We start from the raw sequence: 15,644 nt of genomic DNA, 5'->3' as shown, positions 1-15,644 counted from the left end.
ATGGGGTGTATGAGGGTGAAAGGTCTAAAGTTCCACGAACGGTAAAGCCAGATATTGAGCATTATAGATTGTGTTCAGCAGTGGAGTTCTGGCCAAAAAGAGAATCTTCAGGTTGAGGGGGATCCACAAGCCTGAAACAGGAAGGGTGTGGAAGGGGCTTGCTTACTCCTGTTGGTGGGAGACTAGCTAAATTGTGATGTACAACTTGATTGTCTGGGATGTGCCTTTTAGAATTTTTTTTTTAAGTATCTTGATAGGGCCTGCCTCCCATCCATGCTGGTATGATCACCCATAATGCACATGGGCCTTCCAGAGAGTCTGAGTTCTAGTCAGTTCTTGGCACAGCCCTTCATTTGACCCTCCATGTAGGCTCTCTTCGCTCTAGGTACCGGCTGAATTCAGACAGTAGCCAAACAATGGTCTGATTCAGGTTCAAGGAAGAATGGCCTACCTCTGTCTAGAGTCTTTATTTTTATAAAACACTTCTAAATTGCTTTTACACTTCCCCAATGCATGTTGAATTTAACAATGTTTTCTTAGTCAAATTTCAAAAATATTCTTGGAAAAGTGAGTTCAGGTTGCTTTGTCCACTCTTTCTCCTCCCCCTCAGTACAATCCTGTAGTCCCTGCTCTGATACTTCCAGCTCAGTGGTCTTGTCCTTGGTGGTCAGTGTCTCTCTGTGACATATCTATCCTGTGCATTTTAGGGTACAGGGTGAGCTCCTGATCTTTATTCTTTATCAACTGATGAGGTTTGGGATGGGCCAGGTGGGAATGGGCCAGGATGAGCTTACAGCTATCTTCTTTTTTTTTGTTTTGTTTTTGTTTTGGTTTTGGTTTTTTGAGACAGGGTTTCTGTGTGTAGTTCTGGATGTCCTGGAACTCACACTGTAGACCAGGCTGGCCTCAAACTCCTAAAACACAGTGATCTCTTCACTACCTCTGAGTTCTGAATGCTGGGTTGAATAAATGTATTGCTTGCTGTCCTCTGGTTGACAATAAGTTCCCCCCTCTCTCTCCTCTTATTCTCCCTTTCTTACAAAAAAAGTTTCACTGTCATTTTATTTGTATGATTGTCTTGCCTCTATGTGTGTTTTTGTTTTCTGTGAATGCTTGTTGGCCAGGAATACCAGGAGGGATAGGAGGTGGCTGTGGAATCCCAGGAACTTGATTTACAAATAGGAGTGAGCTGCTTTAAATACTGGGACTGAAACCTGGGTGTTCTGAAAGAAACTGTGGTGCTGTTAGGTTTGGAGGTATTTTCTACCTGAAGTTTTCTATTCCTGGTATATTCCTGTTGAAGCCACTCTAGGTCACCTGAGGGTCTAACATCAGTTATAGATAGGGATCCCTGCAGTTATCACATAGAAAGCAAACCATGCTAAGAGATGAGAATTGAAACCCAGTGTACAATGAATTTGATAGCCTAGACCATATTGGGGGAATCTAATATATCTGGAATCTTTGTCACCATATTTAGAACACAATATGATTTGGGAAATGATTTACAGTCAATAATCAGTCCAATCAATCTACTTCTTGGGATACAATAAAGCTTAAGGTATGACTACATAGAAACTCTTTTCCAATGTACAGGTGAACAAGGTAGTTTCTATAGCTGAAAGACATAGAATTTAATGTGGCCTCTGACGAATAACATGCAGGTCAGCTGACCACAAACTGCACGTGTCATCTCTGCTAAAAATGAGTAAGATATGTCTAGGATAAACATTCTTCAGAATTTAGATTAGTTAGGTTTACATTTGTAGCAAAAGGTAGGTGTAGCAAAACCAGATACACTGAAACTAATAGAAGAGAAGGTGGGGAAGACCCTCGAATACTTGGGCACAGGGGAAAAGTTCCTGAACAGAACACCAATGGCATATGCTCTAAGATCAAGAATTGACAAATGGGACTTCATAAAATTGCAAAGTTTCTGTAAGGCAAAGGACACTGTCAATAGGACAAAACGACAACCAACAAATTGGGAAAAGATCTTTACCAATCCTTCATCTGATAGAGGGCTAATATCCAATATATACAAAGAACTCAAGAAATTAGACTCCAGACAACCAAATTACCCTATTAAAAAATGGGGTATAGAGCTTAACAAAGAATTTTCAACTGAGGAAACTCGAATGGCCGAGAAGCACCTAAAGAAATGTTCAGTATCTTTAGTCATCAGGGAAATGCAAATCAAAACAACCCTGAGATTCCATCTCACACCAGTCAGAATGGCTAAGATTAAAAACTCAGGTGATAGTAGATGCTGGCAAGGGTGTGGAGAAAGAGGAACACTCCTTCGTTGTTGGTGGGACTGCAAGATGGTGCAACCACTTTGGAAATCAGCCTGGCGGTTCCTCAGAAAATTGGACATAGCATTACCTGAAGATCCAGTTATACCACTCCTAGGCATATACCCAGAAGATGCTCGAACATATAACAAGGACATATGCTCAACTATGTTCATAGCAGCCTTATTTATAATAGCCAGGAGCTGGAAAGAACCCAGATGTCCTTCAACTGAGGAATGGATTCAAACAATGTGGTCTATTTACACAATGGAGTATTACTCAGCTATTAAAAACAATGAATTCGAGAGGTTCCTAGGTAAATGGATGGAACTAGAAATTATCATCCTGAGTGAAGTAAGCCAATCACAAAAGAACACACATGGTATTCACTCACTGATTATTGGATATTAGCCCAGAACCTTGAAATGCCCAAGATGCAACTCACAGGCCACATGAAGCTCATAAAGAAGGAAGACCAAGTGGGGGTGATTCAGTACTTCTTAGAAGGAGCAACAAAATACTCAAGGGAGCAAATATGGAGACAAAGTGAGGGACAGAAACTGAAGGAGGTGCCATCTGAAGACTTTTCCACCTGAGTATCCATCCCATGTGCAGTCACCAAAGGTAGATGCTGATGTGGAAGTCAGGAAGTGCATGCTGATAAGAGCCTGATATGGATGTCTCCTCAGAGGCCTTCAAGAGTCTGACACATTCAGAGGCAGATGCTCCCAACTAGCCATTGAACTGATAATGGGGTTCCCAATGGAGGAGTTAGAGTGAAGACTGAAGGAGCTGAAAGGGTTTGCAGTACCATGAGGAGAGCAACAATACCAACCAACCACAGCTCCCAGTGTCTAAACCACCAGCCTGGGAGCACTTAGGGAGGGATCCAGGTCTTCAGCTGAATATGTAAGAGTGGAGGGCCCTGCTGGACATAGGTGGAAGATGAGATCCTTGACCTCATGAAGGCTGGACGCCCCAGGGGGTGGAAATTTTGAGGGTGGGGAGGTGGGAATGGGGGGGTAGGTAGGGGTTACATCCACAGAGAAGAAAGAGGAGGGGTAAGGGAATAGGGGGTTCCTGGGTGGGTGGGGGATGGGGTAAGGGGACAACATATGAAATGTAAATAAAACTTCCAATAAAAAAATGAAAAAAAAAAGGTGGGTGTAGCCAAACATAGGAAAGAGGTCACCAGACCATTAATAAAATCCTCTCCTAGCCGTTCTCATTGAAAGGAGGTATTTTATCTCCATCATTGGGAAGAGGACCCTGCGTATTTTACATTCCTGGTCTCCCTAGTAACCTCTGTTTGCAAGGACCTCTGTGCCTGTCAGGCAGTGGTGGCCCACGCCTTTAATCCCAGCACTTGGGAGGCAGAGGCAGGCAGATTCCTGAGTTCGGGCATAGCCTGGTCTACAGAGTGAGTTCCACGACACCCAGGGCTACACAGAGAAACCCTGTCTTGAAAAACCAAAAAAAAAAAAAAAAGAAAAAAAAGAGAAAAAAAACCCTACACTCAATTGTTGAGCAATCAATTGACCTATCCTTACCTTCTATGTTAATCAGATTATCTACACACTTCCTCCAGTAGTACTTAAATATTATTATTATTGATCTGGCTCTTCAGATCCCCCTTTCACAGATCAAATTCCCCTGTCCACAGAGCACATCTGCTCTCCTTCTCTTCTGCCTCTTGATAATGCAAGTCCCACCCTGTTCCCTGATTCATTTATTCATTCCCAGTCATTTATTCAGGATTGATCAGCATTTATTCACAAGGTAGAGAATAAAAGGTAAGATCTGTATACACAAACTTGAAACAGGAGACTCTTGGTATATGTATTACAATGTGATGTACTGATTGAAACAAGACTTGAGAGAAATCAGCATTGGAGTCACACTGCCAGAAGCCAAACCCAGGAAATTACCTGCTGTTGGAAGTGGGGTGAAAGAATAAAGGGACAAGAGACACAAAGAAGGAGAGCAAGTCTGGGGTTCTGATCTAGCTCTGAAACTTTAATTTTGGGGGCATGTTATAAAGACACAGCAAATCAGGAAGTATAGGCAAGGGTCATTGCTTAGGGCTATCCCACTATTGAATCATCATTGTCTGAGACCATCCCACTGTCAGAGCCTCATTGCTCAAGACTATCCTACTGTCATATCCTTATTGCCCAAGACCATCCCACTGTCATAACCAGCTCCCAGGAAATGCCAGATGTTCTTTAAGTTCCTGGGACATGAGACCCGTGAACATCTTTTCTTAACCTTTTACTGACCACTCTTTCCAGAACAGCAGGAAATTTCCTGAGGTTCTCTTAGAACAGAAGATAATTTCCTGCGTTGGGCTCCAGACACTTTCCAGTAAGGATTGTTTCATTTTTAACATTGTAGGTTGAAAACATAAGAGCCTCTCTTAAGGATATGGTACAGTGAAATCAGATAAAAAGTTGTTTTCACTTTTAGGAAACATGTGGTAGTTAAATGAGAATGGCACCCATAGACACATATGTTCAAATACTTATTTCCTAGTTTGTGGAACTATTTGGGAAGCAGCACCCGTGTGGCCTTTTTGGAAGAGGTGTGACACATGGGTGCATTTTCAGGCTTTAATATCTTCTGACCATGCCCATATTGCTAGTTCCCTCTTGTCTGGAGTTCAAACTATGAGCTCTCAGCTGTCCCTTGATTTTCAGCTAAGATCTTGTAATGCAAGATGAACTTTCCATATGCATTTCTATTCACCATTTTTATAATTTAGATATATTTCTGGATGACTTTGAGGTAAGAATGCCCTTGATATCTCAGCTTTTACATTTGATCATGTTCAGAAAAGGATTTAACTTAACATTCACAGGAGAAGGCAAACCTATGTGTATGTAGAATACCTAAGTAAAGCCTCAATGCTCCCTTTCTTGAAGAAAGACATTGCTTTAGAAATGGCTCCTATGTTCTCCTTACCTGATACAGGAAAACATCTTACCCAGTTGTTCTGTGTTGTCTGTTGTGCTAGCTATTCTTGGTACTCAAATGGAACACATCTGGAATTCAATAAAACTCAAAGAGTTGGGTACTGTGCAGGATTTTTCGTAATTAAAGTTTTCTAACTGGGGAAAGAATATTTAATTTGGTCATTTGGGGTGATAAGATCTACGTTTCACCTAGGCCACTGCTTATGGTGACTGCCTACATATATGAAGGACATTGAAGATGATAGCTCTTTCTCTTATTCCCTATCTCTGGTGAGCAACTTTTTGTATTTCTTCTTGTTGTTGTTATTATTTGTTTAATTTTCTGGCAATAGCACTTACCTTACAAAATTAAGGTATTTACTGAAGACCAGATCAGACATCCAGCCACATGGACTGAACCACTATTGGATTCTTAATCTTTCCATTTGTAGACAGCCATTATTAGATTAGTTGAACCGCAGCCTGTGAGCCATCTAATCAATGCATTTTCTACATAACAGAGACTCACTCTATCAGCTATAGTCATCTGGAGAAACTTTACTATATATAATATTCCTGTGGATTTTTTTTTTTTTTTGGTTTGGTTTTTCGAGACAGGGTTTCCCTGTGTAGCCCTGGCTGTCCTGGACTCACTCTGTAGACCAGGCTGGCCTTGAACTCTCGAACTAAGAAATCTGCCTGCCTCTGCCTCACAAGTGCTGGGACTAAAGTCGTGGGCCACCACCGCCCAGCTCCTGTGGATTTTTTGTTGTTGTTGCTATTTTCATTTTACAGCTCACTGAGGACTTTCAGCTGATTAAGAAGAGGGCTCCAAGGTGTCTGTCACTTATTTCCCTCTTTGCTATGAGGCTTGTCTCATAAACATCAGGTGAAAAGTACTTGCAGTTTACATGAACCCAGCCTGAAGGAAAAAAAAAAACTTTTCTAAAATCGTTCTTAATTTTTTTTTTTTTCTTGGTATTTCAAGACAAGGTTTCTTTGTGTAGCCCTGGCTGTCCTGGAACTCACTCTGTAGACTAGGCTGGCCTGGAACTCAGAAATACACCTGCCTCTGCCTCCCAAGTGCTGGCATTAAAGGCATGCATGACCACTGCCCAGCTAAATGTCACAATTTTATGGTTCCATCTTTTGTTAGGCCAAGTTGTGGTGTGTGCTTTCAAGGCCTAATGTACTGGTGTTTGGACTTCCAAATTTTTTTGTTTGTTTTTCGTTTTTGGGTACAGGGTTGCTCTGTGTAGCCCTGGCTGTCCTGGAACTCACTCTGTAGACCAGACTGGCCTCGAACTCAGAAATCCGCCTGCCTCTGCCTCCCAAGTGCTGGGATTAAAAGTGTGCACCACCACTGCCCGGCCATTATTAATTTTTAATATTCTTGGCACCTGTCCACATGTGGGAGAGATTAGTAACTCCACTGTAATCTGACTTATTGACTGTGAGAGCCATCCATTGTGAATCCAGCAGGATGAAGTGGAAGGACCTCCTGAGTGTTGTGATGGGAGTTCAGGAAAGCTTCACATTTGCAAAGCAATGAACAAGGTGTCACTGCCCACATGGGAAGAAGCAGGCAGTTGAGAAGCAGGGATGTGAAAACTTACTTTCTCCAAGGAGGTTGATTGGAGGACAGAGAAATAAGCTATTGGAGGAGAGGCACTTGTGCTACTGAACTTCAAATCTGCAGGTCTGGAAAACAATTGGCCAAAGCTGGACCCACTATACTGGCTCTCTTTAACACAGTCTAACCCTAAGGGTAGTGATCATGTCACTCAAGTCTTACTAGCCAATCAGAAACTCCACATGGAATTGCCAGTCTGAAGAGAAGGCAGCACTTCCGGGTCACAAGGTTTGCGTTTCCTTCCTGTAACTCAGGTTGCATGAGTGTTTCTGGGTGAAACATTCTGAGTGTGTCTGCTGGGTGCTGTGAGGGGAGCTCCGCAAGCTCAGAACTCCAGACATGGTAAGTGCAAGGCCATCTCCCACGAACGGGAGGCGGAAGCTGCTTAGCAAAGTACAAATGTGTAGTGTGTCTTCCCAGTGTCTGGATGGTAAACAGCAGCCGGACACATGCAGCCTCCTGTGAGGTCCTTTGTACCCGGCTTTGTACCTGGCTGTGGCCTCTGAATAACTTTATTATGAGAGCATCTGCACAAAACCATTGCAGCAGTGGCTTGTGTGAAGAAATATATTTGGCATGATGCCAAACGTTAGAGCACTGGTTTCTCTATTATCTTCTCTAAGTTCTGCTTTTAGCGGTTAACTTTATAGGTGTAAGTTCCACTTGGAGTTGGTATTGTGAAGGCTGTAAAAAGAAATCTCGTGTGTTGGGTATCACTCCAGTATTGAGCTGTGATGTTCAAGTGCAGAATTAATGATATAAAGAATTACTAACATTTAGGAATTATTAGGTGACAGTAAGTAGAATTTTGTTTTGTTTTGTTTTTGAAACAGGGTTTCTCTGTGTAGCCCTGGCTGACCTGGAACTCACTCTGTAGACCACACTGGTGTAGAACTCAGAAATCTGCCTGCCTCTGCCTCACAAGGTGCTGGGATTAAAGGTGTACTCCACCACTGTCCGACTCACTAAATAGAACTTATCTGAAGTAGGACCACCTGTAAAACACCTGACAAGAAAGTAGCATGGTATAAATGGAGCCCTGTTAAAAATCAGTATTGTATAATACATGTTTTTTTACTAGGATTGTCCAGACATTTGTGTCCAAACCTTAACAAACAGGTTAAATCTGATTTACAGTCAGCCATTAGGCTCATGCTGATATCAAAGAACAGGCCCCTAACAATCTGCTCAGTGTAGCTTTACAGGGTCACAGCCAACATTAAGCCCTGATGTGCCATAAAGATCCAATTTTCTTGGGAAAAGCGTAGTTTTGTCATAAGGGCAGGACTATACCTGGTGACATCTCTTTGAAAAGGACAACACTGTGTGTTGTGGGCTGGTCCAATCAAATAAGGCTTGATCCTAATGTATGGAGAATTGCATGTCTCCTTCCTAAATTCTAGCCCCTTAACAGCCTGGAGCCTTAAGCTTTAGGAGCTTTACCTGAGGCCCTGGTGTATTGAATAGAAAACAGTGCTCTTTCTCCTAAGCCAGGGTTAAGGGTGGCAGCAGCTGTAAAGTTTCGAGCCCATGGTGTTTGGGAAGGACAAGCTTCAGATCCTGAGATTCCAAGACATTCCAGTGAAGGGTGATGTGGTTATCAGTCCCAAGTCAACTATGGGCTTGGTCAGTCATGGATTCCCTTGTGCAGCATTGTTTGATTACACTTCTCCTGAATTTGTCCCAGTGTATTACAGATATTGCTGTCTTCATAGAAGTCTCCATTTTGTGCCCTTTATCCCCTGTAAGTAGAATACAAGATGTTACTTTTAAGAAGCTTACTTGAAATAGACATAGCTTGTGCAAATTCTCCCCACCACAGCTGTTGTACATTCTACCTTCTACGTTTCCTGTCTTTCTCATCTTCACTTCCAACTCAGGAACCCATCACTGAAAACTGACCTGCTGTTTCAGGGCTCTGATGCACTTAATCAGTGATTCTGGGGATCTTTGCTGTGTAAATCTCATAGCTGTCTTAAATAGGACTTACAATCTCTAGTTCATATTTAAATTGTTCAAAATAACCTGGGGCCTGAACCAGAAACAAACTTATGGATGTCAATATTCAAAACCTGTTTTTGGTTGGCTCCTCTTTGAGCATTAGTCAGAGCTGAATCGATGCTGTCATTTAGGAGATATTTTTTCCTAGTTAATATTTTAATATTGTATGTGGAGTGATTTCTTTCTGGGATGATATAGTAATTCTGGGAGAGTTGCATCTTCTTCCTTTTATAGAGATGTTTCTAAGACAAGCTCTGTTGACTCAGGTAGCCTTGTCCTGGTCTGTTGCTCCCCAGATCAATGACCTTGGTTTCCTCTTTATAAAAATTCCTAAGTTCTTGAGTTAAAGTAATGAAGCAAAGGTGAGTTTTATAATTGCTCATTTGAGTCATATAATGAACTTCCTATTTCTTCTACCTTCAGATGAGAACAGGAGGAATGGTTTACTCTGTTCACTGTCGGGTGAAAGAGGGCAGGAAATAGCTAGATCACAGACCAAAGTATAAGGGAGTCCAGTGTAGGCGTCACCATTCTGAAAAAGGACCTTATTCAGGCAGGGTGAACAATTTTGTAATTTGATAGCATGTATTGAATAATGCATGTGTCCAAATAAATCTACATTGGTGGTCTTTAGTTTGAGAAAGCTGGCTTCAGCCACTGGATAATGAATTCCCATTTTAGGACGTGTATTATTTAGTTATGTGCAATCCTTGTTGATATATTTATGTGAGCTTAGAAATGTAAAACACATGCCTTTAGTTGTAGCTGGGTGTGTCACATTATAGATCTCAGTAGGTAAGATAGCACATGGGGAAATGTCAAACACTATCTCTTGATCAAACACTATAGCCTTGATCCATGTGTGTTGCTCCTCAGGGCAATGACCTGATTCAGGTAGGGTGAATAATTTTATAATTTCACAGTGTATATTTAATATTACATATTGTTAGATTTTGTCACACAGCTTAGAACAGACAACAACAGACCAAAGGTTTCCAAGGGAGGGTATTATTTAGGAGATAGGGTAAAGGTTTGGGGAGAGAAATGGGAAAAGATGGTGGAGAAAGAGGAGAGAGAGAGGAGAGAAGTGGAGGCCAGCCTTTACCACATGGAGAGAGGGGGAAGGAAAGGCGGAAAGAGGCTAGGGAACAGAGAGAAGCTAGAGGCAAGAGAGCAAGAGAGCAAGGAGGAGGCAGGCAGCCCCTTTTATAGTGGGCAGGCCTACCTAGCTGGTGCCAGGTACCTGTGGGGAGGAGCACACCTGGGTGTTGCCAGATAACTGTGGAGGTGGCGTTTAGACAGAATACTAACATATATGATTAAACTAGATTGGTGGGTGTTTAACTAGATTTGAGGGGCAGCTTAGCTTGAGCCAGTGGATAATGAATTTTGTCAGTAGGACTGGAATTATATAGATATGAGCAATCCTAGCTGACATATTTATGTTGGTTTAGAAATTTAAAACACATGCCATTAGATGTAGCTGTGTGTCAGGTTATAGATCTCAGCAGTTAACACTGCACATAGGGACAAGGACAAACACCACCTTATTAATGCCATCACCTCTTCCAGGAAGGGTCTGCTCTTTTTTAAAGTCATTATACCAATAAGTTTTTTCATTTATATTTATCTTCTTAAAAAGTCAATATTTGTTATTATTTTTTAAATTTCATTTTCTTTATGCATAGGTGCTCTGATCTCTTACTTGTTTCCATTCTCCAGTGTTTCTCACAAATTAAGAATGTCATTCCTTTTTCTAAAGAGATTTCCTATCTGTCTGTTTACAGCAACATCTCCTGTAGCTCAGGCTTTCCTTATGCCATGTACTTAATTAAGAGTTACTTTGAACACCTGAACCTTCCTCTGCTGCCCAGTGCTTAGAAAACAGTCCTGCAACTCCATTCAATCTGGTTTCTGATTGATCAGTGAGACAAAACATCAGGGAACGAGTGTTGTCTAACATCCCTGGATTAGGGATGAGGGGATTACAAATAAAAGAGGGACCTGTGTAAGAACTGAGTTCACTGACCAACTGTGGAGCTGGTATAATTGCAGCACAGAAAAGGAGGAGAAAGAAGGAAGGTGAGGCCTTTCTCCTTTGGCGGAAGTTGGCATTCAACATGACTAGTCAAGTAAGCAATTTTAGAAAATAATCAGTAAAATTCCTTTCTGGCAATCTTGGGGCATTTTTCCAGATTAGGGAAATGATGAATTTAAATGAAGACATGTACTTATATCTAGAAACCAAATTTCTGTATTTTCACTAGTTCAAACAAAAGAAGATCTAGACAAACTGGTGTGGCTGTGCCTAACAGGAATAGAATTATTCCTGTTTGAAAATACACAGTGTAAGAGAAAAGATATGAGTACTACTTGGTACATATGTTTAGTTTCTCAAAATTACTGGACAATAAATTATGTTTTAACTCTTAAAAATAATCTTTGAGAGTATAATCGTCATGTCTTCCTTCTCCTTTCTCCCTGGTGTTAAGTCTGAAACTCTGGGACAGGGAGCTAAGAGGCCTGTTTAACAAATCAAAGCAAACCTGGATGTCTGCTTCTCTCATCAGACTGCAGTTCCTACCTGTTACAGAATATTGATTGGGCTGCCAATATCCCAGCTGCCATTCTACTGCAATCCAACTATTTCTGGACTGGTCTTTTTCATCTATTATTAATCATTCTGATCTCTTGGTCTGGTTCTTCCTTCTCCCATTCTACCTCGCCAAAATGTCATGTCTTCTCTAAACTCTCCCAGATATAATTGGGTCTTCCTATGTTCTCTCTTCTGTGTATAATAAATTTTATATTCCACCATACCTAGGAACACTGATTTCCTATAATTTTTATTTCTTTTTTTTTGTTGTTGTTTCATTTCTCTTCAGTTAACCGCTCCTAAGCTTTAAAATTTGCAGCCAATTTTTCTTTTTAATTTTTGTTACTCTATGAATTTGATTGCAGTTTGGCTGCAGGTCATCCCCACTATGAAGCAGAGATGTCTGCACATGACATTGCATGTATAATTGATTATGTAAAGAAATTGATAATTGATTCCTGTGTCTTTAATAAGGAAAATAAGTGCCCTGGGAGAGTACAATATTCTATTAAATGTAAATTTCCCAGACTAGGGGTATGTCTGCATTTAGGGTGGAACAGCAGAGCTTGGATGGTTTCAGAACAGTAATTTGCTCTGTGGTCCCCGATTGAGGAGATGCTATTTACTCTCCTGATGCCCAGCTGAGGTTTCCTATCTAATGAGGGACTCAGGCAGGCCTATCAATCAGGAGCACTAGTGGAAGGTAGCTTGCAGGGTCTTTACAGGATTTTCCACAGATGCATGTGTTATAAGCTTTGCAGAAGACCACAAGCCATACCCTGGTGATTGTGGCCATCTCTATCACCAGGACGGGAAGAACAAGTCTACTGAGCTATCAGAGTCAGATCTACTGGTACTAAGAGGGACCATGGTTCAGAGTGTGGTTCTGTTGCTCCATGTAGTGATAATACCAAAGGCCCTTGTCCTTTCACCTGAGTGTGGATTCCCTGGGAAGGTTTGTAGCCATTTGAGTAGCAAGGTGTGAAACATAAATGTTACTATTCAATGTGTACACACAGGCCTTACTTTTGGTGTACAGTAGGATGACATTGCAAAAGTAGAGGTTTGATTTCGAGAATTTGTGAACCTTCTATATTCAGTTTTCTGTGACTAGTTTTATACATAATTTAGAAATTAGTAAAAGAGGTGATAGGGATCATACTTCAGAAACATTAACTAGAATTCTTTAGCCATTCTGTTACCTCCAGTACTAATGGCACGATACACAGAAGTTCAATTCTTGGTTACAAAAGGAGATTCTGAGATGAAGAAGTTCCTCAGGTGTGTATGGTGCCTGATAGCTACATAGGACAGATTTCACATCTTATAAGAATCCATGTGGCAGGAAGCAGATATTAAATCATTATTCAACATTGTGTTTTGTTAGACTTGAGTGGAGCTAGTTTTGCCTGAAACCACTAGGGCTCATGAAGAGCTGCAGAGCCATAGACCACCTTTCTGATCACCTACCTTTATTGACAGAACTCTATACCATCAGGCCTCTTTGTTTGGAAGACAGACAAGTAGTAACTGAAAGGTCAGAAATATAACATTTTAGGTGTCACTTCAGTTATTTTTGTAGGAGTCATGAAATCTGTTTTTATTTTATTGGTATACAAATATAGGTAACATTGGTCAAGCTCACATTTTTCCTGGTGTAGTTCCCTCAGTTGTTTGGAAGAGAACTTGAAAACAGGTCTCATGGAAATGGGCAAAGGAAGATTTCTCTGATATTGTGTTTCAGAGCATTGGGCAACAGTGAGAACTTGGTCTTGGGGAAACAGATAGTGGGATGAGTCTTTGGACAGCCTACGTAGTCTTCTGGAGGACTGGCCTGTGGTTAAGTAGGGGGTTTCTGTCCATAGTTCAGAGCTCAGACACAGAAATGGGGTAAGAAGGGAAGGGAAGACAGAAATGGTCTTTTGTATCTACAGGAGGCCTGGACATGTGAGAAGAAACTGCAGTCCTAAGGGCACCCTTGGGTATTGGGTCTCAGGGAACAGAAAGTGAGGAAGGTCTGGCAGGAAGCTACATGGTCTCATACCCAACATCTTAATACAGAGACAACAGGATCCCAGAGATCATTTATTTGCTTCTACATTTACTTCAGTTGTTGTTAATCGACTGTGAATGACTGTTTGCTTATTGGATAAAACGTGCTGTGTGGATGCGCAGGGAAGTTAGTAAGTATTCTTTTTGAAGTACATATGTACACTCTTGTTGGAATCATGCTTTCTTATGTACATATATACTGGAACTTTTAGGATGTAGTGACCTATGATGATGTGCATGTGAACTTCACTCCAGAAGAGTGGGCTTTGCTGGATCCTTCTCAGAAGAGTCTCTACAAAGATGTGATGCTGGAGACCTATAGGAATCTCACAGCTATAGGTAATACAGTGATTTTTTTTAAGCTGTTGAAATGTAAGCACATCTGTTTCTTTGTTATTGGTATTTGTTTTTGTAATTTCAGTTGAGAATGAGAAAGAATAAGGTGAATGAACAGAGATTTTTCTAAAGTTCATTCAAGTTGATAACTTAAATGTCTAATTTGCAATAATGTAACATACTTTCTTGACACCATATTTTAGGCCACATTTTGGAAGACTGTACTATTGGTGAACATTTTCCAAGTTCTAGAAGACATGGAAGGTAATTCTCATGTGCAAGTCCATAAGAAAGTGCCTATGAATAAAGTTTAATATGTGCTACAAGTTGTAAAGAAAAGCAGTAGGGTAAAATATGCACTGGATTAAGTTATAGATGATTATTAAATCTCACAAAATAATGTATGTCGATGGCAGACATCCAGTTTGTGTTTGCAAGGTGTTCCTTAATTTCAAAAACATAAAACAACAGATATGTCACCATTTGAATCAAGCTCAGTAGAGCCATGTTCTAGAACTGCCAATCTGTTCAGTCTCATACTACTTAGCTTTTGTAAAAGGGAAACAGATTTATTAGGTGATAAGCATATGTCTAAAACCTTGTAATATGCAAATAATCCATAGTAAATCTGTTGTTAGTCATATACTTGTAGTAGCATTGCTAAATTTATTGAGATGGACAGTTTATGAGATTTAAGGATGGCTTTGTTGAGTAACTTTAATCTCTGTACCACATCAATATGAGAGAAAGTATCAAACTCTGTGAATGTAATGTGGAACCCTTTCACTTGTTACTCTTTTTTTTTTTTTTAATGTGGATGCTGTAGATCATGATGGATACAAGCCATTTGAGCATAGATATATTGAAAGAAACAACATACCTTTCTCTTTTCCAGAACAATTAGTAGATATATAGTATAGCCCACTTTGAATAGACATTTCTAAGTGTGCTAAAAGTTTACATATAATTAGTTTCTCAATATTATTGAGGATATTTACTGCTGAAAAACTTTATGAGAATTAGGGAAGTAGAAATGTTTTTTGTTAGCACTGGTTTATATTCCAAATGTTGAATTATTCACATAATAGCAAAATTTATGAATGCAGTCAGTTTGCAGAAGCTCTGAATTCTTTCTATTATCTTCAAATATGTGAATAGCCTCTTTTAAAAAAATTATGCTATAAATGTTAGCCATGTAATCAATACACCTCCCATTCCATGCATTTTTAAAGATATACACCAACCAATAATAAAAGACAACACTTTTGAATGTTAATAAAGTGACATTATGGTAAGATCAGACTACCATTACAATTTAACCAAATTGTGAATGAAATTGTACGGATAAAAACACTCATCAGTATAATCAATGTGAGAAAGTTTTCACATGTGTCAATTTCTTTGCAGGCATGAAAGAAGTTGTTTTGGAGAGCAACCCTCTGAGACTGCTCAATGTGCTAAAGCTTTTGTATATCAGAGTCATAGTCAAAGGCATGAAAGAACTCATAATGGACAGAAAACTTATGCATGTAACCAGTGTGGTAGAGCCTCTGAATGTAGCAATGTTCTCCAGTGTTATAAAAGAACACATACAGGGGAAAAACCCTATGAATGTAACCAATGTGGTAAAGCCTTTACACATATTAGTGTTCTCCGACATCATAAAAGAACACATACAGGGGAGAAACCCTATGAATGTAAGCAATGTGGTAAAGCCTTTGTACACAGCAGTGGTCTCAAATATCATAAAAGAACACATACAGGGGAGAAACCCTATGAAT

At 40.3% G+C, this 15,644-nt stretch overlaps 1 pseudogene; it reads left to right on the top strand.

Moving 5' to 3' along the window:
* Positions 1-15,644, top strand: part of LOC114636374 — a 16,492-nt pseudogene continuing 848 nt past the window's right edge.

The sequence above is a fragment of the Grammomys surdaster genome, unplaced genomic scaffold, assembly GCF_004785775.1.
Source record: "Grammomys surdaster isolate TR1022 unplaced genomic scaffold, NIH_TR_1.0 123781, whole genome shotgun sequence".
NCBI classification, from domain to species: Eukaryota; Metazoa; Chordata; class Mammalia; order Rodentia; family Muridae; genus Grammomys; species Grammomys surdaster.
This window is presented reverse-complemented; position numbering and strand designations above follow the sequence as displayed.